Source organism: Ambystoma mexicanum, chromosome 8 (assembly GCF_040938575.1).
Source record: "Ambystoma mexicanum isolate Mex_15411 chromosome 8, UKY_AmexF1_1, whole genome shotgun sequence".
Lineage (NCBI taxonomy): Eukaryota > Metazoa > Chordata > Amphibia > Caudata > Ambystomatidae > Ambystoma > Ambystoma mexicanum.
The window spans coordinates 774,299,248-774,326,207 of NC_090929.1; the positions used below are offsets into that span (position 1 = coordinate 774,299,248).

At 47.6% G+C, this 26,960-nt stretch overlaps 1 protein-coding gene and 1 pseudogene across 1 annotated transcript in view; one reads left to right on the plus strand and one right to left on the minus strand.

Annotated features, from left to right (window-relative positions):
- Positions 1-26,960, plus strand: part of LOC138472433 (uncharacterized) — a 927,133-nt gene that overhangs the window by 448,174 nt on the left and 451,999 nt on the right. The window lies entirely within an intron of this gene.
- Positions 3,998-14,048, minus strand: LOC138473507 (alpha-1,3-mannosyl-glycoprotein 4-beta-N-acetylglucosaminyltransferase B-like; annotated as a pseudogene).

The window sequence follows — 26,960 nt, forward strand, 5'->3', positions numbered from 1 at the left end:
CTCTGACACAACTTAGCTCCCCCAATCAGGGGAGAAATGAAAGCTTGGCCAATGATAAGTGGAGAGGGGCTGGCTAGCGATGCTGCTCACACACACCCATTTTAAAAACACATAAAAGCAGAGAGACAGGACAGATAGAGGCCTTCAAATCCATTTGCAGCTGGAAGCTCTGCCGGAAAATCCATACTTTACCTCCATCAACTTCAGAGACCCAGACCAGACCAGCAGAGTAGAGCTGACCTGTTAGCAGAACCAGAGAGAGCTGAACCGGAGTGCAGTCCAAAACCTGACCAGATCCGTGGCAAGGCCCATTTAACTCAAGAATATAGTGTGAGTACCTAGAAAACTGTGCAGAACCAATCTCTTAGTTAAAATAATATAATTCAATCCTATTTTAATCTAAGTAGAATTGTCTCCTAACTGTCACCTGTCATTTGTAAAGCTGTCACCTGTGATTTGCTAGTTGCAAGCTGCACTTGTCTTTTTGAACTTTAAAATTTCAAATCTGAAAAACGACCTTTATTTAATCGCTCATATCTCCGTGACCGTTTGTGCTAGAGACTTGCAGTAACTTTCCTCAGAAAGCTTAGAATCGTGGCTTTTCTACGAACCTAGAACCGCATTCCTAACCCCTATAATTTTGCCGCAATCGTGAAAAACGCACTCGCGAATTTACAGCGATTTGCCAATTTCTCCACTTTCAAAAAGATAGCTGCTTTTGCTTTCCTCTGAAAAAAATCGTTTGCCTCATAAAAACTATCCCTGCATCACTGCTAGAGTGAGCCTGAGCTAATATTAACTTGATTTCACTCACCCTGAACCTCTAGAGGGAATTAAAAGCATTTTAGCATATTTTTTTCTTCATTTCCAGCACATTTAAAAGCATTTGGGCCTGTGTTTTCAACTTCTGTAGTCTAAGTTGCTGGGGTGAACTGAATCACATTTAATTGCATTTCTGAGAACTGTGTGCCTCCCTTCCATTTCCTTGCATTGCATAAAAGGGGGGGGGGGTGAATTGTCCAAGACAGTGATTACATTGTCTTTTGCTGAAATCCTATCAAGTTATTTTCTTTACTGCATTTCATTCCACATTGCATCCATTTGAAACTATAAAAGTATTGTTGCTATCTTATCCATTTCATGTCAACTCCTTAGTGATTATCAAGAAGTGTGCTAGTGCCAGATTCTCCGTTGTTAATCTTTATCATACCAGATTAAGTGTGATATCCAATTATTAATTTATTATAAAGCGTGATATAGATATATATTGCTTTACTTTTCAAACAAACCTTTTAACTTGCAAAACAGAACTACTTCTTGGCTCAGTGGGGTCAGGGGGATTCTGAGAGAGAGGTGTTATATAGGGGTAGTCATCCAGAACGCATGAACTGGACATAAAGATATATCAATAAGGGTTTTCATTCAGTATTATAGACTAGGCGTTGACTTAGCTGTTGGCACTATTTCCTTTTCAGTATAGGCCCTTTTATTTGACACAATGCCACGAGGAGTGCCTTATTATTATTTGATGGTCTTATCTTGCTCCCATATTAGATTTAGGTTTAGATTAGGTGTTTTTCCAAACTACCTATACAGTTTAATAAACACCTTAATACCTTCAGCTATCCCTCCACAAATACCTCCCCTCTCAAGCTCTTTGCTCCTCTACCTCTAACTCCCTCAGAGTCAGTCATTTTTCAAAGAAACAAGCTGGGGGTAGATCTCTCTCTTTGGCTGGGGCCTCCCTCTGGAACAGCCTCCCTGCCACTCTAAAACTTGAGGAGAACCATCTCCGGTTCTGGAAGCACCTCAAGACCTTCCTCTCTGCTTCTGCCTTTGCTCCCCCTCTCCCCTGCTGATCTGGTCTCTCTTGGCACCGTGCACCTGGCCATCCTCTGTCCTCCGGGCCCAGGTACCTGCTCACCCTGCCACCCTCCCGCACTGCCTTCGGGCCATCCCTTGCATTGGGGTCTGTATCTGTACCCATACAGCCCCCTCCTTTTCTTCCTGCACCTATCAGACCTACCCTGTCTGCTGCCTTAAACCCAGCACTTGCCAATTACTGGCTGCACTACCACTGTTTGTTGCCTTTATTATTTTTTTTATTTTTTTTTATTTTTTATCTGTTTCTCCATTGCTCCGCACTTTCCACTTCTCCCCTCTTCCATGCACTTGTGCGTTCTCAATGTCACTGGGCCTAGTAAGATCGTTGTTTTGTTCTCCCCTGTTCCCCTCCCTTGCCTTGTCGCGCTTTGTAACACTTGTGTACGAGCGCGATAGAAATAAAATATCAATATCAAAATTCTTGATACCATGCCTTCCTTACTCTTCTTTTTTAACTTTATTATTTGTTAACGTATATTTATGGAACTTTGCAGTCGGGGGCGGCAGGGGTACAAGCAAGTCCCTAATCACTTTCAAAGGTTCCGTCAAATTCGTTAATCGAATCAAACATTTTTAACAATAGAATTTTAATGGGTTGCTACAGGAGGCCGACTCACCTTAACTATAGGCGGCTATTGCCTATAGATATGTCTCGCGTCCTGAAACATTTGTGTATGGGTGCGATATAAATAAAATATCATATCCTATATGAAAAGAAAGTGGAAAAACTTTGTTAAAGGGACGTTATGGATGCAAGCAAAACCGAAAAACCCCATAAATTTGGCAGTTATGGTAAGCTAAGCAACCATAACTCGCACCACCACTGTGCTTTGCTAAGGCTAACACCCAGGACATCAAAGATGACATCACACATGTCATTCATGACATCACTGATGACATCACATATGAAATACATTTTGATGAAAAGTCCCTACTTTTTGTTTACAATGTGTTTACAATGTTGGTAGCAAGATGTCAAGGTTGATTGGGAGACATCTCATGAACTACTTTATGCATTAAAAGATGTACTCATCTAAACAAAATATTATATTGGAGTGTTGTTGTTAATACACAAACCTAACAATACATACATATAGGTAATGGGTGCAGCATGCACCACAGAAGTACAGTTTTATTTATCTGGTAATATTGCCCGTAACATTAATATTTGCAAACCTATCTGAATGTTGACTAACATTAAACTTGAAATGAATAGTTAGCAATTCACGACACACTGCACACTTGTGTTTTCACAAACAATACATATGCAGAGCCACAATGCATTCAATTCTCAGGCACATACAGTGACACTCCTGTAAGGAGGAAACAAACAACATCATCATCGTATACACAATTCAATTGTTTGTTTGAGACCTGGTTATTGGCACTATGAACTGAGATCAAACTCTAAGGAAAGTACTTTGAGAGCATATGAGAAGGTTAATGTCTAGATATACAGCACCTTTTCAATTATTGAAATTCTCGCTGTCAGTCAACAAAATAACTAGTCTAGATATGTCATTGAACAAAAATAAGTGGCTCAAATATGTGATGTAATCAGTGATGTCATAAATGACATTTCTGATGTCATCTTTGATGTTCTGGGTGTTAGTGTTAGCAGTGTACGGTGGTGGTGCGAGTTATGGTTGCTTAGCTTACCATAACTGGCTAATTTCTGGCGTTTTCGGTTTTACTTGTAACCAACACGTTCCTTTAACAATGTTTTTTCACTCAATTTCATAGGTTTTTATTAGTGCAACTTAACCATAGCATCCCTGTTCTATCAACTTTCTACAACTTTTTACCACATTTTATGTTCGCCAATGTTTGCAAACATCTGACGTCACTGCAGACTTTCCAAACAGTGTCACGTGACCGTACATGTGTGTGCGGCATGATGATGTGTTCGCAAATGGGTCTCTACTTCGCGAACAGTTAGAAAGTGCATTTTCAGCTAATCTAGAACATTTCAAACAGCATATCTAACCTTGCACAGCTCCTAGACCTATTCTTACTGGTTTTCCATCTGCAATCCAGGATAGAGCACATGCTTGGAAGAATATTAACACAACTGCTAGTTAACTTCAAAAATGCCATCAGCCATAGCCATCCCTCATCCACAGGAGCCACCACCAACACCACTGCCAGCTGTATGACCTGAACAACGGAAAAAGCGCAATCATGCAGAAAACAATCAAAAGGATCAGAAAGGTGAGATGGAAAAAATGTCTACCTCCAGCACCCAGAGGTATGGTGGTTCTTTACCACCGTTGGGGGTGTACCGAAGGCTAAGGCTACCAAGGTAAAATGCACTGAGTGCAACAGTCACAGACAACCTGGACAGTACTCCTATGAGTCCACCTCAATTGCGCCACCGCACCAAATCCAATATCTGGGATGCTCTGAGAAAGGCTGTTCCTTTCTCAAGAAGTTGTAGGCGGTCTACCTCTACCTCATCTGCCTCGACCAATACTGCCACTACACAGGCTACAATTGTGGGGCACAAAATCCTACCTGCTACCTTGCCAGCCATAAAAGAGGCTGTTGATTCATAGTGTTACAAGACAACAGTACTCTGTATATATTGCAACACACCACTTTGCAGGGGGGAACAGTTTCAAAATGCTTTTGAGGCTGTAATCGAGGAGCATAAGAAGCATTGCCTGATACCTTAGATTTAAAGCACACCCAACATCTTCCCTTTCTACCTGCCGCTTCATATCTGTGCTCAGTGCCGCTTCCCTCATTTCCCTTCCCCACCTTACTTCCTGGCCTCTCCTGAAAAAAAGAAAAAAAAATACAAAATCAAAAAACACCAAAATAAAAGTTCCTTTACAACTAAAATAAATAATCTTATCGACTCCATCTACTTTACATTTTTCAGTAAAGTAGTTTGACTCAATAAGATTCTCCAACATTTGCATTGGCATTTGGTACTATGCCAATGGAAATAATGGACAATTGTATACTAGACAAAAAAATAAAAGGACATAAACACATTTGTGTCCCAAATTCTTTTCTCTTACGTAAAATAAGGACCATAATCCATGGACCTTCATGATTATCCTTCCTGTCTCTGCAGTCCCCTTTCCAGTACATGCATCATTAAAAGACCCAAATGGCACATGCACACCATCGCACAGGACAGCCCTTTTTACCTTTATGTTTGTAACACTCCCTCATTGCCTGTTTTCAAACAGACAAACATACATCCACCAATCACTTCCGAAAACTCTACATATAATCCTATCAACCTACTAAACTTCCACACACCAACTGCCATGTCCCAATGTTGTACAAACCTTTTCCATCTGCATTTCCCTTACTTATGCAAAAGTATTGTACACAGTGCTGCTTTTAATGCACATATGCATTCTGCAGTAACAGAAGTGTATGAATGGAAAGGGGAGTAAGGATGGGCAAGTGTTGATGGGTGCCCAGGACGGAAATGCCAAGGGATGCCAAGGTGGAAGTCCACTGGTTATCTGCTGGGGCAGAGGAGTCCCAAGGGTAGAGTGCACAGCCGGCAGGCAGTAAACCTGCAAGGGCAGTACTTTAGGGGGGAGGTGCTGGTGTCGACTACATATAGGGCCTGGAACCTGTGAGGTTTATGAGGAACCAGGCCACCAGCCTTAGTGGCAGTGCTATGAGTTTGCAGAGAAGGGATACAGGGAAAGAGGAATAGGAAAGCAGAGTTTTCAGAAGAGTCAGAAACTTAAGGAATTACGGCTCAACTCTGAGAGGGGCAGGGAAGCTGTTGCAAAGAGAAGCACTGGCCGAATAGAGACCCTGCCTACTGCTCTCTTTTTGCAGAAGCGTTTGACAAGCAGAGAATTGCAGTTTGAGGAGCGGCAGGCTCTAGCAGAGTAGTATTTAGGGAGAGAAAGTTGGAGATAGCGGGATACAGAAGATCTTGATTTTCATCTTTGCAGCCACCAGGAGCCAATGTGGAGATTTTAGGGCTGCAGAAATAAGATTCTTGGGCTTGAGGCCAACGATAAGTCTTCCAGCCCTATTCTGGATTAGCTGAAGGGGGCATAGAGAACAAAGGGAGAGGTTGATAAAAAAGGACTGTTGCAAAAGTCCAGCCTAGACTGGACCTGGGCATCATCACTTCTATGGTCCTTTAATACTCTTGATTTTGTTCAACATGTTAAGGTGCCCACCCACTGCATTCGGTTTTATCGAAAAATCTACCTATTTCCCATATCACGGTCGACGGTTTATAGTGATAGCATCGAATGCAAAAGCATTGAATGCAAAAGCCTCGAAAAAAAATGCATTTTCTTTCTTTTTTTTTATTGGGGGGTCCCACCCAACCCCTGTTTATTTTACCCCTTAAAACCCATTTTAATTTTTAAAAAAAACTTTACCTACAAAAAAATGCATTTTTTCGAGGCTTTTGCATTCGATGCTTTTGCATTTGATGCATTGTATTCAATGGAATCACTGGATACCACAGTTGACAAATGTATCTGGTCGGACCACCACTTTGTATTCTTTGAAATTAACTATAAAGTCCTTCCAACCAGTTTTCAGAAGCTCCCTTCACCCCATCTTTCTCATAACCTTCGGAAAGTTACCCACAAAGCTTTTCGTGCTCTAGTCTCCCCCTTATTGCCTTCTTTGGATGAAAACATCCCTCTTGAAGACTTTATATCTGGATTTAGACAGGCTCTTGATCAGGCTTTCAATATATTAGCCCCTCAGAAACTCTCACATCAGAAAAAGCGCACCACCATCCAAGTTCCCTTTACGCCCGAGGTAATTGATGCCAGAGCACAGAAGCGGAAACTGGAACTTGTCTTGAGAAACATCCTACAGATCCCCACCATAGTGCTTACAAACAGGCTGCTAAAACTTTTACATCTATGATTTTTAAGGCTAAGGAATCCAATCTTAACACTCGGATCTTAGCAGCAAAATCACCGCTCCAAGGAGCTTTTTTCAATCCTACAGGACCTAAAAGGTTGCTCTACTGCTTACACCACACCTGTAGACTGGTGTCAATGTGTCCATGATGGCTTTATAGATAAAACACGTAAACATCAGGACAACATACAAGACCAAGTAAAATCACTTTCTGCTACTACAGACTTTACTACCAGTGTGGTTAAAGGATCTGGTCCTGAATCTATACGTTTTGCATTCAAAACAGTATCAAACGAGGAAGTCTTAGAAGTAGTCCACAAACTTAAACCCACTTCTTGTAGAGGTTATATATTCCCTGCTACTTTGTTCAAAGAGTTCCTCTCTATATTAGTTCTCTGGGTTACAAGGTTCATCAGTCGCTCCTTCCAAGAGGCCACTGTACCCGCAAACATTAAGGAGGCTTCGGTCACCCCACTGTTGAAGGACAACCTTGATCCGGCAGAAGTTGGGATAAAATAGCATATACGTAGTACCAAATGTTTGTTGAAAATCAGGACATACTAGCAGTCCAGCAATCTGGTTTGGACCGAATCAGCTTTGCTCGATCTGAAGTCACACATCAGTCGTCATCGAAGAGGGAAATGCAGCATTGCTTCTGCTGTTAGATCTATCCACTGCATTTGATCTTGTGGATCACAGTCTATTGGCGGATAGGTTATCTACTGTTGGCAAATGTGCTCCCTCTGCCACAGCCTGTTCAAATCCTTTCTCGGTCCCAGAAGTATGAAAGTCGTAAAGGACACGGGCCACTCCAACAGGACTGTTCTTACCAGCGGGGTACCTCAGGGCTCATGCTTCTCACCCTTGCTTTTTAATGTTTATTCAACAATTCCCTGCAATCTCTTATCATACATGGGGTATATTTTGCAAATTACGCCGATGACACAAAGATTGTTCTGAGTTTATCGGGCATATATACTGCTGACTGTCCATATTAATAAATATTTCACAGCAATTAATTCACTAGCTCTGAATAACTCAAAAACTGACTGAACCTCTCATCCTGGGCACCCAGCACAAGCTTAAAAACCTTGATTCTAACTATGACAACTTTACCATTGCTGAACATGTAATCCCTGTATCTAAAACAGTAAAGATATTGGGAGTCTTTTTTGACCCCCAATTATCCTTCAACCGGCAGGTTATCTATCTTAAATCTACATGTTGCTACTACACCCAACTATTATGGCACATTTGTCCTTTCTTATTTGACGCTAATCGAGCAATGATAGCAGCTGCTATCATCGATTGTTAACTGGATTATTGTAAGAGTCTACTGGTAGGCACCTCGCAGACTAATCTCAAATAACTTCAGTTAATTCAGAACGCACTGTACGCACCGTCTGTGGTTTGAAACACAAAGCACATGTTACTGAAGCACGCAGGAGCCTCCACTGGCTGCCCATCCGACAAAGAATACCATTTAAGGGCCTAGTCACAGTTTTCAAATGCTTGCATGGTGAAGCACTATCTTACCTGAAAAGCAGACTAAAGAAGAAGCCTAATGGATGGTCTTTACGCTCTAATGACTTGACTCGCTTGATGCAACCTTGCATCATTTTGAAGAAAATTGGGGGAGCAAGCTTCAACTCCTGGGCTCTGGCCCTATGGAATGCTCTCCCCAAACAGCTGGCTGATAGCGTTTCAACTACTCTTTTCAAGAAACATTAGAAACCTCTCTCTTCAATGCCGAACTCGGATGAATGATAAACCAATATCTTTACTCCTCTTTGGTTTTGACTTTTAGCTTGTTTTCCGCTATCCCGCCTTCTCGTGTCTCTGTGTTTCTCTTTGTAAGCGCCCCTGGGCCCATGGGTTAGTGGCGCTAAAAAATAAATAAATAAATAAATAAATAAAAAAGGGCCCTACTCTTTGGATGTTGAGCTTCTGGGGGAATGTGAGGAAAGGTAGAATGCCTGTAAGGAGGTGAAGCTGAAAGTGGTCCTTCTTGACATGGTCCAAAATGTAAGGAGTGAAGGGGAGATAGGAGTCAAAGATGACCCCAAGTTTTTTGGCCTCACAAGATGGTGATGGTAAAGGGCCTGAGAAGGGTGGCCAGTGGCTAGGAGGGAAACAGGGCACAGATGCCCCAATAAGAAGGACCTCCATTTTACTGTCATTGAGACAGAGATTGTTAGTTGCACACTATGCCTGGCTGGCGGTTAGAGAATCAGGGATGAAAGATGATGACGAGAAGTTACTAGTGGGATGTTTTAAGGAAAGTTGTGTGTCATGTTATGCACACTGGGAATGAGGAGAGAAGGAGATCAGGTGAGCCACAGTCAGAAGATACATATTCAAGAGCCACAACAATATGATACAGCCCTGGAGGATGCTGCAGGTAGAGAGTGAGGTGGTGGAGGAGAAACTGCCCAGTTGCAGCTGGGAAGGGCGGTTAGTGAGGGAAACAAGTCAGCCAGTCAAGTGCCCAGTCCGTGATGCTGAAGGTATCATGTAGCCTTTTAATGAGGATAGAATGGTTGACTGTGTCAAAGGCAGAACAAAGATCAAGGAGCACTATCCTCAATTGTACTGCAATCATAAATATTACATATGCTTCAATTATATCATTCTACCATATTACAAATACTCCCCCTACAGTACCTATAATTACTATACACATATCACTATAGTGTGTGTTGGGAGTGGCCACAACCATCACAATATAATGAAACCATATAGCAAGTATGTACAATACACTTTCAAATAACAAGATTCACCCAGAACGCCTGCCATCCAGATGATGTCTCCAGACACCAAAAGTGACTGCGGACTCGGCGCACCTTCAAACCTTTCTTTCACCTATAAAAACAGCTCCATGTCAACTTTGTTCTCACTGTGCTGTCAGCGGCGATGTCTGCGGACTCGGCAGCACCTGCACGCCTTTTTTTCACCTATAAAAACAGTTCCATGTCAACTTTATTGCACTGCCCCACCCTTTCCAGCCTGTCTCCCAACTACCAAACAACCCCAAATGTGTTTGCCAGACTTTTTCCCCACTGCAGTATCCGCGGACATCAACAGCTATCCGCGGATCCAGCATGGTGACCGTTTCAAATTATGTGACGCAGCTCATGATTTTCACCATCCAATCAGCGGGCGTGTTTGATATCGGCTGACATCACACTGCCCACTGGTTGGCCCAGACGTTTCTGTAGACCCCAAATAGGGAAGTGAGTTTGTGGACCAGACCCAGATATCACTATTTTTTAATCTACTTTTTGACCATTTTTAAAAAAATCTACTGGGTGGATTTACACCAAATTTACCAAAGCACGCTTTCAGGACCAAGCTGCCGCTCCTGGTGCAAACTTGGTGAAAATCCGTCTAGCGGTTTGGGCTGCAGGGGCGAGCAACCTTTATTTTCCATTGCGTCTGAGGATTTCTACAATTGTTGGGATGCCTCAGCCCTGTAGTTATGATTAAGTTTCTCAACTCATAGAAAGCGCACTTTTTGGACGCTTATAACTTTGTCGCCGTTCGATGAATCCTCACCAAATCTTGCATATGGCCTTCTCAGAATGATTATGTGAAGTTTGGTGCAGATTCATGAAGGGTCAGCAAAGTTTTAGGGGGGAACCAACTGTGTGGAAATCCTGAGTAGACGCAAAGGATAAAAAAATGTGCTTGCATCTACAACCCAAACCACTGGATGGATTTTTACCAGATTTGCACCAGGAGCGGCAGTTTGGTCCCGAAAGTGTGCTTTTGTAGATTTGGTGTAAACCTGTCCAGTATTTTTCTTAAATGGGCATAACTTAGGTAAAAAAAATATATAGTGATATCTTGGCCCGGTCTGCGGACTCATTTCCTGATTCAGGGTCCGCGAATGCCTCTGGGTCAATCAGAGAGCAGTGTGATGTTCGCAGACATCATACGTGCTCGCTGATTAGTCAATAAAAAATGTGAGGGGCGTCATATTTTTTAAATTGTGGTCATGTTGGATCTGTGGACAGCTGCCGGTGTCCGCAGATAACCTGGTGGGCAGAAAGTCTGCAAAACACGTTTGGGTTTATATGGTGGCCAAAAGAGAGGCTTGAAAGGGTGGGAGAGTGGAATAAAACTGATATGGAGCTGTTTTCATAGTTGAAAAAGGGGCTTGCGGGTGCTGCCGAGTCTGCGGACACCACCACTGAACGCAGTGAGGAAAAAGTTTGTAAAACACATTTGGGGTTATTTGGTTGCTGAAAGAGGGTTTGGAAAGGGTGGGGGAGTGCAATCAAATTGGCATGGAGCTGTTTTCATATGTGAAAAAAAGGCATGCAAGTGCCACTGAGTCCGCAGTCACTTTGGTGTCCCTAGAATATTGTTTGGGTTGCAGAGGGTTCAGGGTGAATCTTGTTATTTGAAGGTGTATTGTATGTACTTGTTTTATGGTTTAATTCTATCGTGATGGCTGTGGCCAGATTCTACAGCCATGCCCCCAAGAATCTGGCCTCTGGCCACACACACTATAGTAATATGTGTACAGTTATTACATTTTATAACAGCGCACATTGTTTTGTTTTATCTAGATGTACATGAGGAAAATAATAACCTATGCAATAGTTAACAATAAAGTACACCACGTTATGTAGTATAACACGTTCCAGTGTGTAGATGAAAATAAAGAGCACCGGGCTTTGTTTGAGAAGATGGATTACATTGTTCGTATTGTGAAACTGGCATTGTGGTTATAGAAAATTCACTTCAATCGGTAAATCAATAGATTGGTTTGCTTTGAATAGGAAGATGAATTTTGTTTCTGCCGAAAAAACTGGTTGGAAACCGCAAACTGCTAACAACTCTTTGATTAACCCAAGAAGTCAGGCACTGTGTGGTTAGATCTCCTTGTCTCATGCTGCTGTCCGTTCACCCTGTCCTGAGAGTGCCCATTGCCCATCTCTTGGGAAGACTTGCAGCAGTAAGCTTTTAATTGGCAGAGAGGGAGTGAATGTTTGATCCCCATGATCCAAGTAGTGGGCTAGGCGTCTTTAACTTCATTGCACTGGAACAGTAACCCGAAAATCCCATTTGGAGCTCATGGCTGATATTTGTTAACTGAAAGTATGCACTGCCCCATAAATGATGCATGTTTGGACCACATTAATCGTGGCATAGAATTTCCATAATTTTTTAGAGTTGGAACTGATGATTCACCTTCGCAAGCCCTTAATTCTTTCCATATTGGACCATGATAACTTATAGAAAGAGGGCTAATAAATGTCCACATATCAGGTTTACCCATGCTTTGTTCACAGTTTGACGCTGTGCAAGTTGGCCATCTTTTGGGGTGCAGTTTGCAAACTATCTACAAGAATGCACTGCTACCCAGTCTTTGTGAATGCTGCAGCTCCCATCACGCTTTTTCCCCTGACAGGTGCCAGAGGCTGTAAATGGTTCTCCCCTGATAGCTGTACAAGTATTGATTCGGGATACACAATGTCCTCCCAATTCACACGGTCAGGTGGGCCAGACGTGTTCAATGCTTCATTGTGGCATTCAGCTGCACAGACTTGGAGCAGATAGCCATTTCTTCAATTTCAGAAACAAAGGATGGGGAGGGGAGACCTAGGAACTACTTTTTGCATTTCACTGTTGCCTGCAGACTTGTCATTCCACCTTTTAATGAATATCTTGCTCAAGATTACTCAGGCTGGTGAGTTGGTTTTCACAGAGAGCCGGATAGCCTGCAGAGGCACAAATGAAGGGTCTACTTCTCCCTCTGCTATTCCCTTAGAAAGGGATTAGAAATGGCCATTGGACGTCCGGCGGTACTTGGGGGTGTCGCCCCTCCTGCAAAGCTTCTTTATCGGATTGGAGAATATCAAAAGGCATGACCTCCACTGTGGTGTTAAAAAGCTTGTCTTCTGGGTGTTCAGTATTGCAGCTGCGGAAGAAGTACTGTTCCACCTTCAATGGCTTGAAAAAGCAGAAGCGGACAAAGTCCCTTGCAGTTGGCCTGAATGTCCAAATAAGTCTTCCCGCAAGTATGCTTTCTCCAATGTGAAGTTCTGGTATGTCTTAAGGCTAGTGCTGACCTCTGCTGCTAGGGGGGAAGGGGGAGTCACATGCTCCTTCCGCAGGGCCTGCTTCCCAAAGTCCTTGCCTTTCAGTTTCTGTATTTTGCCTGCCAGAGAGAAATGTGTTCCCACATTCTGGAAGAGGGCTGGTTTAAACCGAATTCTCAGGTTGGCTTTCTGTCGATCGCAGTGTTTAGCATCTTTCTCTGGGTTGCAGATTTTGACCCAAAGAATATGGTCCATTAGCCAGTCAATGAGCTTATCTTTAGAGAACATCAGAATTAACTCAACTATTAGAGTCAGGTCCAACGACTTGAACATCTTCACAATGAATCCAAGCTGAGAGAACTCCAATATTATCCACTCCTCAGAAGTTGTTGCAGAGCAGACTTCTTCACAGTGCTCAAATACTTGGGTTTAGCAACAATATCATCCTCCAACTGTACATAGTAGGTGCCCTTAGACTGAGCGTACTTCATCAAAAAACAACAGTCTAAGTTCTGCTTTGTTTGCCACCTCACTCATTCTTTGGAATCCCCAAACGATTCTCCAAGGCGAGAGAAATCTGGGTAGAAATGTGGAGATGGGGATGTAACTTCCAGCAAGCCAGACTGCATTTCATTTGGAAACATGTTTTTGAGGGTTTCAACCACTAGGCTAGCATACTGTGCCTCAGTCTCAGCGATCTGCACCACAATTACACAGCCTGCCTGTTCCTGCTTGGTCAGCTCTGTGATCAGGGAGTACAGGGTATCTATAAAATATGAATACACCTCACGCTTCACACTGGGGATCCCCCATCAAGACCGAAACACCAGTGCCTCCCTTCCCTACCCAGACTGCAGGCTTGAGGCTATTCTCCCTGGACAACAGGTGTGGTAGGTGATGGAAGATGGTGGGTAGATGCAGGACATTCTTATTGGTGACATTCCAAAGTTTTAACTTGGTTTCATCAGATAAAATGCTCCATGTGGGGTTGATGTACGGCAGGGCTTGCTTCTCTGAGATGACTCGCTTGATCTCGTCCAGCACGAGGTTCAGTTCCTTAGAGCGCTTCAGGTTCTCCTGCTCAGCAGCAAGCAGACGGTCTCTCAGTTGTAGGAACTCCTGTTGGTACACATCCACAATATCACCCTTGGGGCCCCCACCGAAGGCAGTGTACAAGGACATGGATAGAAAGGCGCACAGAGCCAGCAGCAGTGTCAGGAAGGTGCCATTGCGAAGCCTCATATCTGCCCAGCGGTGGGGGCTGCATGTCCAGAATGTGGCGCACTCCTACCCCCACCCCATGAATGTCCTGGATCTGGGATGGGGGTACAAGGGCATGCGCTCGATGCCCCCAGCTGTTAGGAGTCCTAGCAGGATCGACCTATGCTCACAGAATGTGTTGCAAAAGCCCAGCACTCGCCTGCCCCCTAGTGCGTGCACCTGCAGTGAGAGGTCCCACTCAACCACCTCCTGCGTGCTCTGGATACTAACAGAGTGGGAGCACACCTCTCAAGCAAACGTTGTAGCAAAGTGCAGGGAAGGTAATTATATGTAATATAGAGGGAGTATACAGTATTTGTAATATGGTGGAATGATAGCATTGAAGTGTTTATGGTATTTATTATTGCAGTATAATTGATGATAGTGCTTATGGAATATCTATTTGTTAATACTTGGTATGGTTACTTAGTTGCATACAGTAATAAAGCTGGAATTTCTGGTTCTTTTTCTGCAAAAAAACAGTATAATTTGTTAAGCAAGATAGTTTAAAAGCTTTAATTGCCTACAATATTACATATACATTTATTTTTTGACCCTCATAAACAGTACATTATATGTACTATATTTGGTACAACATTAGTGTGTCCTACATTGTTGTTGTATTGACATGAAATACTCATTGGGTCATTGGTAAAAATCCATAGAGGATTAAAACAAAACTATTATAATTATGTCAGTGTAAGTGTGATAGTTGGATTGTTAGAAGTGTATTCCAATGAAGGGTATTTTTGAAGTAGTTAGATACCTGTTGGCGTATTCAAACTATCTTGGCTTTTAAAAGTACTATTGTAGTATTATGGATGTAATTAGATACCCGTTGGTGTTTTCGAACTGTATAGTGAGTACATTTGGGTTGAAGAATATTAAGTAGGCATTTGTTATATTTGCTAGCTAACCTATCAGGCCGATTCATGGAAATAGAGTCAAAAGTATCGCACGCGGCTGGCGCAGAGTGTTCCTGTGCGAATGTCTGCGCCAGCCGCGTGTGATAAAATCCATTTCAGCGCACATCGTATTCATGGATTAATCCTCCAAAACAAGCTGTGGCGCAGAGTATCGCAGCGACCCTGCAGCAGCGCCAGTTACGCCCCCAAGAACGCCCTCGCGCAAGGAAAAGCCATCAAGATCGCAAAACCATCGCAAAGAGCTGCGCCAACCCTGTACCAGTGTGAGAAGCAACACACGCGACCTGGGGGAGCATGTGCGTGTAATTCAGGGGTGCGCAAGAAGTTCCACACGCGTTAGGCCTGGGCGCGTGCATTTCAGGGGCTCGCGGGTGCTGCCACACGCGATCGGGCCTGGGGGGAGCGTGTGCGTGTAATTCAGGGGTGCGTGAGAAGTTCCACACGCGATTGGCCTGGGCGCGTGTATTTCATGGGCTTGCGGGTGCATCCACACGCGATCGGGCCTGGGGGGAGCGTGTGCGTGTAATTCAGGGGTGCGCGAGAAGTTCCACACGCGATTGGCCTGGGCGCGTGCATTTCAGGGGTGCGCGGGAAGTCCCACACGCGATTGGCCTGGGTGCGTGTATTTCAGGGGTGCGCGGGAAGTTCCACTCGCGATTGGCCTGGGCGCATGTATTTCAGGGGTGCGTGGGAAGTTCCACACGCGATTGGCCTGGGCGCGTGTATTTCAGGGGTGCGCGGGAAGTTCCACACGCGATTGGCCTGGGCGCATGTATTTCAGGGGTGCGCTGGAAGTTCCACACGCGTTAGGCCTGGGCGCGTGCATTTCAGGGGCTCGCGGGTGCTGCCACACGCGATCGGGCCTGGGGGGAGCGTGTGCGTGTAATTCAGGGGTGCGCGAGAAGTTCCACACGCGATTGGCCTGGGCACGTGTATTACATGGGCTCGCGGGTGGTTTCACACGCGATTGGGCTGCGTGCGTGTATTTCAGGGCCTCGCGGGTGGATTCACACGCGATTGGGCTGCGTGCGTGTATTTCAGGGCCTCGCGGGTGGTTTCACATGCGATTGGGCTGCGTGCGTGTATTTCAGGGCCTCGCGGGTGGATTCACACGCGATTGGGCTGCGTGCGTGTATTTCAGGGCCTCGCGGGTGGTTTCACATGCGATTGGGCTGCGTGCGTGTATTTCAGGGGTGCGCGAGAAGTCACACGCGTTTTCGCTGGGTGTGTGTATAACAGGGGTGCGGGAGAAGTTTCACACGCGATGGGGCCTGGGGGAGCGGGGTGCGTGTATTACAGGAGCCTGCGGGTGGTTTCACACGCGACAGGGCCTGGGGGAGCAGGGTGCGTGTATCTCAGGGGCCTGCGGGTGGTTTCACACGCGATGGGGCCTGGGGGAGCGGCGTGCATGTATTACAGGGGCCTGCGGGTGGTTTCACACGTGATGGGACCTGGGGGAGCGGGGTGCGTTTATTTCAGGGGCTCGCGGGTGCTGCCACACGATGATCGGGCCTGGGGGGAGCGTGTGCGTGTAATTCAGGGGTGCGCGAGAAGTTCCACACGCGATTGGCCTGGGCGCGTGTATTACAGGGGCTCGCGGGTGCTTCCACACGCGATTGGCCTAGGCGCGTGTATTACAGGGGCTCGCGGGTGGTTTCACACGCGATTGGGCTGCGTGCGTGTATTTCAGGGCCTCGCGGGTGGATTCACACGCGATTGGGCTGCGTGCGTGTATTTCAGGGCCTCGCGGGTGGTTTCACACGTGATTGGGCTGCGTGCGTGTATTTCAGGGGTGCGCGAGAAGTCTCACACGCGTTTTGGCTGGGTGCGTGCATAACAGGGGTGCGGGAGAAGTTTCACACGCGATGGGGCCTGGGGGAGCGGGGTGCGTGTATTACAGGGGCCTGCGGGTGGTTTCACACGTGACAGGGCCTGGGGGAGCGGGGTGCGTGTATCTCAGGGGCCTGCGGGTGGTTTCACACGCGATGGGGCCTGGGGGAGCGGCGTGCGTGTATTACAGGGGCCTGCGGGTGGTTTCACACGCGATGGGACCTGGGGGAGCGGGGTGCGTGTATTTCAGGGGCCTGCGGGTGGTTTCACACGCGATGGGGCCTGGGGGAGCGGGGTGCGTGTATTTCAGGGGCCTGCGGGTGGTTCTACACGCGATTAGCCTGGGCGCGTGTATTACAGGGGTGCGCGAGAAGTTCCACACGCGATTGGCATGGGCGCGTGTATTTCAGGGGTGCGCGGGAAGTCCTACACGCTCGCCTACAACACGTATTCATGGAATCGAACGTGGCCAATCCGGAAGCACGTACCCCAGCAGGAAGCAGGCGTACGTTGACCCGCACAGCATAAAAGTGCGCGCAAACAACAAACAAGCTCAGACGCCAGGATGAATATACCGTTCCTAGCAGCAGTGGCCGTGGGATATCGCAGAAGGAGGAGGATAGTCCGGGCCAGAATTTTCACACCCAGAACCAGCCTTTTCGGGATGCCGGATGACCAGGTGTATGGGAGGTACAGGTTTCCACCTCACATAATACTCGACCTGGTCAGTGAGTGGGAGGATGACCTCACATCACCCACCCTTTGCTCCCAAGCCCTCAGCCCCCTGGAGAAGGTCCTCAATGTACTGCACTTCTTGGCCACTGGATCATTTCAGCGGACAAGTGCCATAGTGGGGGGGGGTGTCACAGGCCACCCAGTCACGCTGCCTACACCAGGTCTTGGCCATCATCACTGCACGCCCATCAGTCCGCAGGCACATATACCTGCCCAGAACACCTGCAGAAAGGCAGGCTGTCGCACAGGAATACTACAGGGTGGCACAATTCCCCAAAGTGCTAGGCGCCATTGATTGCACCCATGTGGCTCTACTAACCCCCAGGGCAACTGAGCACATCTATAGAAACCGCAAGCACTGGCATTCCATCAACGTCCAGGTAGTATGTGATGCCAAGGGAATCATCACCTCAGTATATGCAAACTATCCAGGCTCAACCCACGACAGCTTCATCTACAGAATGTCTACCCTAAACCGGGACATAGAGGCTGGGCGGCATGGCGATGCATGGCTGCTCGGTGAGTATAAATGCCACTGTGCGTGCATGCATGTCAGATACTGAGTAATGTCACAACCCCACTAATGATACCCATCACCACCTCCCCAGGGGACAGTGCCTACCCTCTCAGCACCCACATGATGACGCCAATTCGGAACCCCACCACGCCACCCCAGGTAAGATACAACACAGCCCACATTGCAACCCGGGGCATAGTGGAGCGAACATTCGGAGTGCTCAAGTCACGCTTTCGCTCCCTTGACCGTTATTGCGAGCTGCTGTTATACGCTTCCCCAGTAGTGTGCAGGATCATAGTGGCAGCATGTGTCCTGCACAACGTTGCAACACGCCGGGGCCTGGCCGTGGACATGGTGGTGCCCCCACATCCCCAACCACATGCACGCCCGCTGCGCATGGGAGGGGATAGGGCACGGGGGAGGCAGCCCGCACGCAGCTGGTGGCTGATTACTTCACATAAAATCACACCCCTGTGGAGTGGGCACAGCCCTGGCACATACCAGCTGACAATCAATGATGACTCATTCTGACAAAGATGATGCCTCAATGGAGAGTCACCTGTCACAACCATACCAGCCTGAGACTGTACAGCTGGAAGTGTACCATTGTGTGCCACCCTACATACACAAACACCACCAATGCTGTGTCATCAAAAGACACACTTCAATGATGCCAATATCACTACCACCATCAAAGATAGTACATGACAACAGTGCCATGTCACCCAACACCTCCCCCCATGCCCCTATCCATGTCCCCCTGCACCCCCACCCCCCAGCAGTGAGGGGCACCTGCCAACAGGCCCACACTCATCTCCACCATGGCATGTCATGCAATGTGAGAGCAAACAAATTCATACCCCAAACATTACACAAGTGCCACAGAGTACAGTGTCCCAAATGGAAACTGCCCACACACAGTATGCCCACATACATGTATAAATAACAACAAACATGACCAAATACTAAAGGATACGTTGACCTACAACCTGATGATGCCAGCACATCGACCACCTCTTACTGTACAGTGTTGGTGCCAGCCACATCTGCAAGTGCACTGCTAACAACATGAACTCCATCTCCAAAGTAGACGGGCTTGTGAAGACATGAGGACTGACCCTGCAAATTAGGAGGGAGACATGGAAGCACAAGCACACATCAATACACCATGCAGTGTACAATACTACTACAATATGCACTAGGAATGTATACACAGTATTGACTACAGACTGGCCACATAGCTCATGGGAGTCCAACGTCACTGTGTAATTCACTGTCACTTGGGCACACCCTTTGCAAGCCCATGGAAACGGGAAGCAGGAGGGGTGTGTGTCTCACAAACCCAAGCATCTAACCCAAACTCAGGACAAGCCTGCATGTGCCCAACAAAACACAGTGGAAGCCCACGGGAGCCACACAAGGCAACACACTGCACCTCAAAAATCAAAAATGGCCATGTGGGGGCCAGGGGGGGTGGGGGAGGCCACCCAGGAGGTCCGAGGACAGGATGCTCACCAACAGCCACCTGGGTGAATGTTGCGAAAATAAAACACCTCCATGGGCTCATGGCCTGCACGGCTACTAATTTGTGGGAGAATCACTGCTGGATTCGCTCTCCTCGACCTCTGCTGCTGCCACAGGAGGTGGTGGTGCTATGGGAGGCAGCCCACGCAAAGCCCTGGTGTGGTCCTCCATTGCAGCAAGCATGCGGGTGTTGAAGGCCTCGTTCTGGAGGGATATGGTGCGGAGATCCCCATGCAACACCCGACGTATTGCCCGGCCATCCGCACGAGTTGCCTGCATCTCTGCCGAGAGCGTACGGGTGACGCGCTCCAGCAGCTGTTCTGTCCTGGTGACAGTGGAAGCCTCAAGGTCCAGTAGAGTCTGCCTGAGGTGCTGGACCTCCCTCCTCAGGGCTTCCCTCTGTCCCTGGGCATCTAGAGAAATTGATTCCCTCAGAATGTCCAGGGCCGCCTGTCTGTCCCTGTTGGACGCCAACATGTCCTCCCTTACTGATTGGCAAATGGAGGCTGTTGCCTGCTCTAGTAGCTCCGTCTGCCTTTCTGGGGGGACAATGGAAGTGGCCACCCTGTCCATGGCTTGAGCAATCATTTCTGATGATGCTGCCTGTTGGTTGGCCATACCATATATGGATTGCTCCCATACGGTATTGCCAGGTGGCGGACGGCCACCGCGTTGGCGGGCACCACACCTGTCTGGGGCAAGGCGAACTGCGCCTCGCTGTGTCGGCACTGCCTGAGGCTGCAGGACTGCATTTCCCCTCTGATCTGCTGGCCCAGGAACAGGATCAGATGTTGCGGAGTGTGGCCCTGCATCCGTAACCACCACAGGCGCACCTACCAACACTGACATCCCCATTGTGGGCTCTACCCCTGGTGCAGGTGGGTCAGACAGAACAGTATCCCTTCCATGAACACATACCTGCGAATCCACATGGGTCTCATCCGAATCAACACTTGAAAAGAGTTCTGGGGAGGTGCACCCATATACAGCCCTGGAGAGAATGCCCTGCAGCAAGAGTGGGTTCTCACCCACCAACACACCACGTCCCCCACTTGTGCTCGGACGTGTCAGAGATCCCTCCTGGGTGAGCACCATCTCCTCACCCTCAACAGCATCAAGTGCGTCATCCTCTGTAAAAACATGAAAGACAGAAAATGGAAACAGGCATTAGCACCATGGCACACAAATAGGCCAGACAAGCTACAGGAAATGTACTTGATAGACACATGTCCCACATGACTATGTCCCTCCCATGCATGCACTGTCACTGAGTTGGAAGGGGAGGTAAATGTCAGACACTGATGACACCAAGATGGAAGGGCAACACATCAGGTGCATGCTGGCTAGCAGTGCCATCCCACAGTTGACATGTACCATAGGCATGTCATATTTGTGAGAATAGGGCAGAGTGATGTGCAATAGAACTGGGGGTATTCCTACAATCAGCCAGAACGTGCACAGCGAAATACGGAACAATGTTGTTGCATGTTGCCACTTCAAGGTCAACTGGCGCAATATAGTGGCAAATGCCTGCTGTGGCCAGAAGGGACACTGCAATACCCAAATCCTGGGGGGCAAAATGCATTGGATGAAGCACATGGGTGACCCAAACCACTCAGGCACACACACCCTGACCTGTCACCCACCCTGGACTCCTCCCACATGCAACGTACACATGGATCACACACACATGCATGTGCACTCACCGGACAATGCCTCGTAATCTGGAAGTTCTCCCACACCTTGGATCTGCTCCTCTGTGACGTAGGTCCCAGCGACATTCTCATGTGGAGTGAGCTCAATGTCCTCTACTGGAGACCCACCTCCAGTCACCAGAGTTGCGGCATGACTTGAGGCCAGCTTACTCTTTGCCCTGCGCTTCAGGTCATTCCATCGCTTGTAGCACTCAGTAGCTGTGCGCCTCATAAACCCAAGGGAACTTATGCTGTCCGCGACGGCCTGCCAGTGTGCCTGACGGCGAGCAGGTGTGATCCTAGACCCTGGAGTGCTCAACATTTCGGCGTCATGATCGGACACATACTGCACAAGTTGATTCAGTTCGGCATCATTGAAACTAGGCTTCCTCGGCGTGCCGGACTGTGTAGCCGTGTCTGGGGCATCAGCCTGTAGTGCACGTGCACTCTTCCTCTTCCTCTTGTGAGGTGGTGGGGACTGTGAGTGGCATATGCCGCTCTGGCCACTCGGGGCAGGAGCACCGGTGGACTGTGTCGTAGTGTGCACTGGCACACTGACCATCTGACTTCCTACAGGCATTAGCTCGAGTGTGATAGTGGCAGGGGGAACCTCAGACTGACGGACTGGGACCAACACTGTCCTGGCTGGGAGAGTCAGAGCTGGGGTGGACGGAGCTGCAGCTGCCCCTGCAGCCTTCCCACCCCGCCTACTTGGGGCAGCAGATGACATGGCTGCCCCTGATACACGTGGCCTGGTGACACTGACTGGCACAGCCACCCGTGGCCTAGACTTGTGGACCTGGAAATCAGTCTCGGAGTCAGCCTGTGCCAGGTCAGGTGCCACAATGGACGGGTCCAACAAGGGCTGAGCATCGATGGTGTCAGCCACGTTTTCCTCAACCATGGGGGGGGGCATGGGTCTCCCTGACTGGTCCTCCACACGTGGGGTGCTAGGGGTAGCCTGCAAATCCCGGCCACGTCCCCTACCGCGCCCACCATGCCCACCTCTTGAGGCTCGGCCACCTTTGCCACCCTTACCTCTTGCTCGCCTCCCAGACATGGCACTGATGTAGCTGTGCGTATGGGAGTAGCAGGGAAGTATTGTCATGGGCAATTGGGGGTCAAAGGGGTAGGGTACTAGATGGTATTCGTACCCTAGTGCACTTGCAAGGCTGAATGGAACCCCTGGGGAAAGATGATGGGTCACGCAATGCACAGGCACCCCAATAACAGAAAATGACGTGCAAGCGACCCCTCGTAGACCACGTGCGAGGAAACAAAAACACGCACTACGCTGTGGCACCCAGAAACACAATAATGAACGTATGCATGTCACACGCAGCCTACAATGACCTCTGAAGGGGTACGCGACACACGGGGCAAGCACTGTTGGAAAATAGGTGCGCAACTCACCGTCTGCCTGGAAAAAGTGCGTGAAGTACACGCGTGTGTGCGTGCACGCGTTGGCAACACCCCAGCCAAAAGAAGAATTGTACGCTGTCTGAGGTGACAGGACTACAGGAGAAGTGAACGCTGTCTGAGGGAACAGGTCCAGAGAAAAAGAGAAAAAATAAAAACTGACAGAGGTAACAGGGAGTACGAACTCGAAACGCTGTGAAGTAATTCGCGTGTGAACCGACAAGAAGTACAGATTTCACCCACTCGCTCTCCATGAAATGCACGTACAAGGAAATGACGTCCTACACGTACCTTTTAAACCGGACCACACGTCCAACGTCACTTCCGCGTATACGTGCTAAGGACCTATTACAAGTGCTGATACTAGGACGTGCAGTTCACGTCACAGACGCGCCTGCGCTGTAAGGGCCTTTGGTCCAATGGATTCGCGTACCCAGCCAATACGCGTGTGAAACTTCTCGCGCACCCCTGGAATACACGCGCCCAGGACAATCGCGTGTGAAAACACCCGCGAGCCCCTGAAATACACGCGCCCAGGCCAATCGCGTGTGGAACTTCACGCGCACCCCTGAAATACACGCACACGCTCCCCCAAGCCCAATCGCGTGTGAATCTTCTCACGCACCCCTGAAATACACGCGCCCAGGCCAATCGAGTGTGGAACTTCACGCGCACCCCTGAAATACACGCACACGCTCCCCCAGGCCCAATCGCGTGTGAATCTTCTCGCGCACCCCTGAAATACACGCGCCCAGGACAATCGCGTGTGAAAACACACGCGAGCCCCTGAAATACACGCACACGCTCCCCCAGGCCCGATCGCGTGTGAAACCACCCGCGAGCCCATGGAATGCACGCGCCCAGGCCAATCGCGTGTGAGATACTTCTTGCGCACCCCTGAAATACACGCGCACAGGCCAATCGCGTGTGGAACTTCACGCGCACCCCTGAAATACACGCACACGCTCCCCCAGGCCCAATCGCGTGTGAATCTTCTCGCGCACCCCTGAAATACACGCGCCCAGGCCAATCGCGTGTGGAACTTCACGCGCACCCCTGAAATACACGCACACGCTCCCCCAGGCCCAATCGCGTGTGAATCTCCTCGCGCACCCCTGAAATACACGCGCCCAGGACAATCGCGTGTGAAAACACACGCGAGCCCCTGAAATACACGCACACGCTCCCCCAGGCCCGATCGCGTGTGAAACCACCCGCGAGCCCATGGAATGCACGCGCCCAGGCCAATCGCGTGTGAGATACTTCTCGCGCACCCCTGAAATACACGCACCCAGGCCAATCACGTGTGGAACTTCACGCGCACCCCTGAAATACACGCACACGCTCCCCCAGGCCCGATCGCGTGTGGGCCTTCTCGCGCGTGTAGGACTTTGGCACACATTTTTTTCATGCGCAGGGACGCTACCGCCTGCTTTCGTGTGGCGGACATGTATGGGCCTGTGCGCGTCTTTGGTCGTGCGCTGTTTTTCCCTATTCGATTCCATGAATACGTGTTGTAGGCGAGCGTGTGGGCGTTCTGCGCACTTGCCTCCTGTACTTCCCCCGTGACGCCCACATTTTCACGAGTTGTTCCCCATTCTGCGTGTGACGCCCCGTGTTACGCCTACTTTTGTTCTGTGCGCCGCGCTATGTGCGAATTCGCTGTGGCCTTATCGCACGGCGTTCGATGACCTGTGCGCCAGCGTGCGCCAGCGTACGCCGCGCACTTTCTCAGCGCACATCCCACATTTCGCGCGTGCCTGTGCTTCCATGAATGGATGTGCGCTGTTTTCTGTGCAATTTTCTGCGATTTTTTTCTGTGCCACTGCGAATCGCACGTTTTCGCACGCGTGCGCCGGTTTTTCCGCGCACATTATTTCCATGAATCGGCCTGTATGTTTTGGAATATTGCAGGTGTTGTTACATTCAAACCAACCACTTTTTTTTGACATATGCAGCTTAGTGGCCCGAAGGTTTGTAGCACTACCTTGGTAGATTATGCCCACTGTTGTGAAGGTTTTCTTGCTAAGAGATACTTGGCCATGTGTGAAGCCTGTAAGCTTACAGTTGTTTTTGGTACCATCTGCATTGTTCCTTAGAAGCATCAGTATCACATATTGGCCATGTGAGTTTATTTGTTTGTAGCAACAATTGGCTGATTTACAAAAAGAGCATAATGACACAACAGTTAGTTTATTGTTGTGTTGTGGTACCTGTATTGTAGGTAATAAATGAAATATATTGGTCTTGGGTTAACAAAACCGGGGGATGCATATCGACCCAAACACATTCTTCCTGGGTGTGGTGGGTGCAAATGCATTGGTAAAAATTGAGACAATAGATAAATATGTTGAACAGATTGGATATAGGTTGGAGTTATGAAAATAAGAACCAGAAATAAAATGGAGTGGATGATTTTGGGCCTCATCACGAGTTGGGCTGTAGCACTTAATTGCAGCGGTAACAATATTACTTCTGCATTTAAGGGTCCGCCCAAACATGGGTCTGGTGTGTTTACCCCCAGCTCAGAGCTGGGGGTAAACGCGCCAGCAAAATTCCCATTTTCAGTGCAATGGACCCAATGGGGAATTACAGTGACCGCCCAACCCTTGATCTAGTAACGCTATTAGCGTGGGTGGTAACCCGGCAATAATGCTGCCGGGATACCCCCAACTCGTGATGAGGCCCTTTGTTAAATTAGAAAGTTATAACGTTTGTTGTCTTTATTGAGGCCTGAGAAACAGGTGTCCATAGTAGTGATCCATCCTACATATTTAAGTTCTTCCAATTTGCCATCTGAATGTTCTTCAATGAAGTGAGCTGGCAATGGGTATCTGATATCCTTTCCCAAATGTTTCTAGGGTGCTACATTATCCTGATCTTGAATTTCTGGATTGTACTCCCTATGTATCATTTGCCACATAGGCATTGTATTCCATACACTACATATCTGGTGTTACAGTTGATAAATTGCTGGATTTTCTTTTGGTGCAGCTATTAGGTAGTTCAATGTTGGTTTTGCCATTCAGCATGTTAGGACAGATCATACAGTTGCCACACTTGCGGTTTCCTAAATCCTCCGGTAAATTCTATGTTGCTCCCAAAATCTGGGTTCTATTGTTTTATGACATGTAGCTAGGGCTAACTTGATTTTTGATAGTTTTAGCCACAGTATTTAATGGCTGGCTTCATGTCTATGTATTTTTAAAGATGACTGTCCAGTTGCAGTATATTCCAATGTTTTCCCAGGATGGTCCTAATAATGGACACATTAAAACTGTAATTGGCAATAAATCTAACATTCCTCATGGTTTTAGTTTGTTTGGGGTCTTTGTTCCTTAAAAGTTCTGTTCTTTGTTTTAAAGTGGCTCTCATTTCTGCTTTTTGAAGAATCGTCTTCTGATATCCCCTCTCTTTAAACTGCATGAGTTTATTGCATTTGTGTTTTTCAAACTCCACTTCTTCGCTACGGTTTCTCTTCATTCTAAGGATTTCATCATAGATATCATATCATATTATGACATTTATAACGCACATATACACAAGTGTTTCAAGGTACGAGGATGTTGGATAGGGGATGTTGTGTATGATATGTTTAGGGTGACTGCTCTGAGCATGCATCATACTGTTCCCGGCTGTGGGTTTTTGATATATAGTCATCTGTATGGTATTGTTGTTTCATAAATGTGCAGAACCAGGAAACAGATTTTCTCAGTTCTTTCCTGCATGGTTAATGTGATATTGTAGTAATTGATGTTAAGATAACTAATGTATTGCTGGTGGGATTGATGGTCTCCATCCCAAATGAAAAGCATATCGTCAATGAATCGACACCAAAATCCAATGTTTTTTGTGTCAATGAATGCTGGGTGTATCCAGGCATGTTCCAGTTCGTAGTGTCCCATGAAAAGCTTTGCATATCCAGCTGCGTATTTGGCCCTAATTGCTGAGCCTTGAAGTTGTTGGCATATGTCTTCATTGAAGCAGAATATATTGTTGGTTAATACACATTTCAGAATAGAGATTATTATTTGATTGTGCTTGTAGTATGATATTGATCTTGACTTGAGAAAGTGGTTGGTGGCTTCTATGCCTTTCTGATATGATACAATAGTTTATTTATATAGTGCCTATACACAATGTGTTTCAAAGCACCTCAAGGCAAGGGAGGGAACAAGGGAAAATACAAGGACATTCTTACAGGCCATGAACAGTAAGGATGTGAAATTGACTATCATACTAGGCCTGA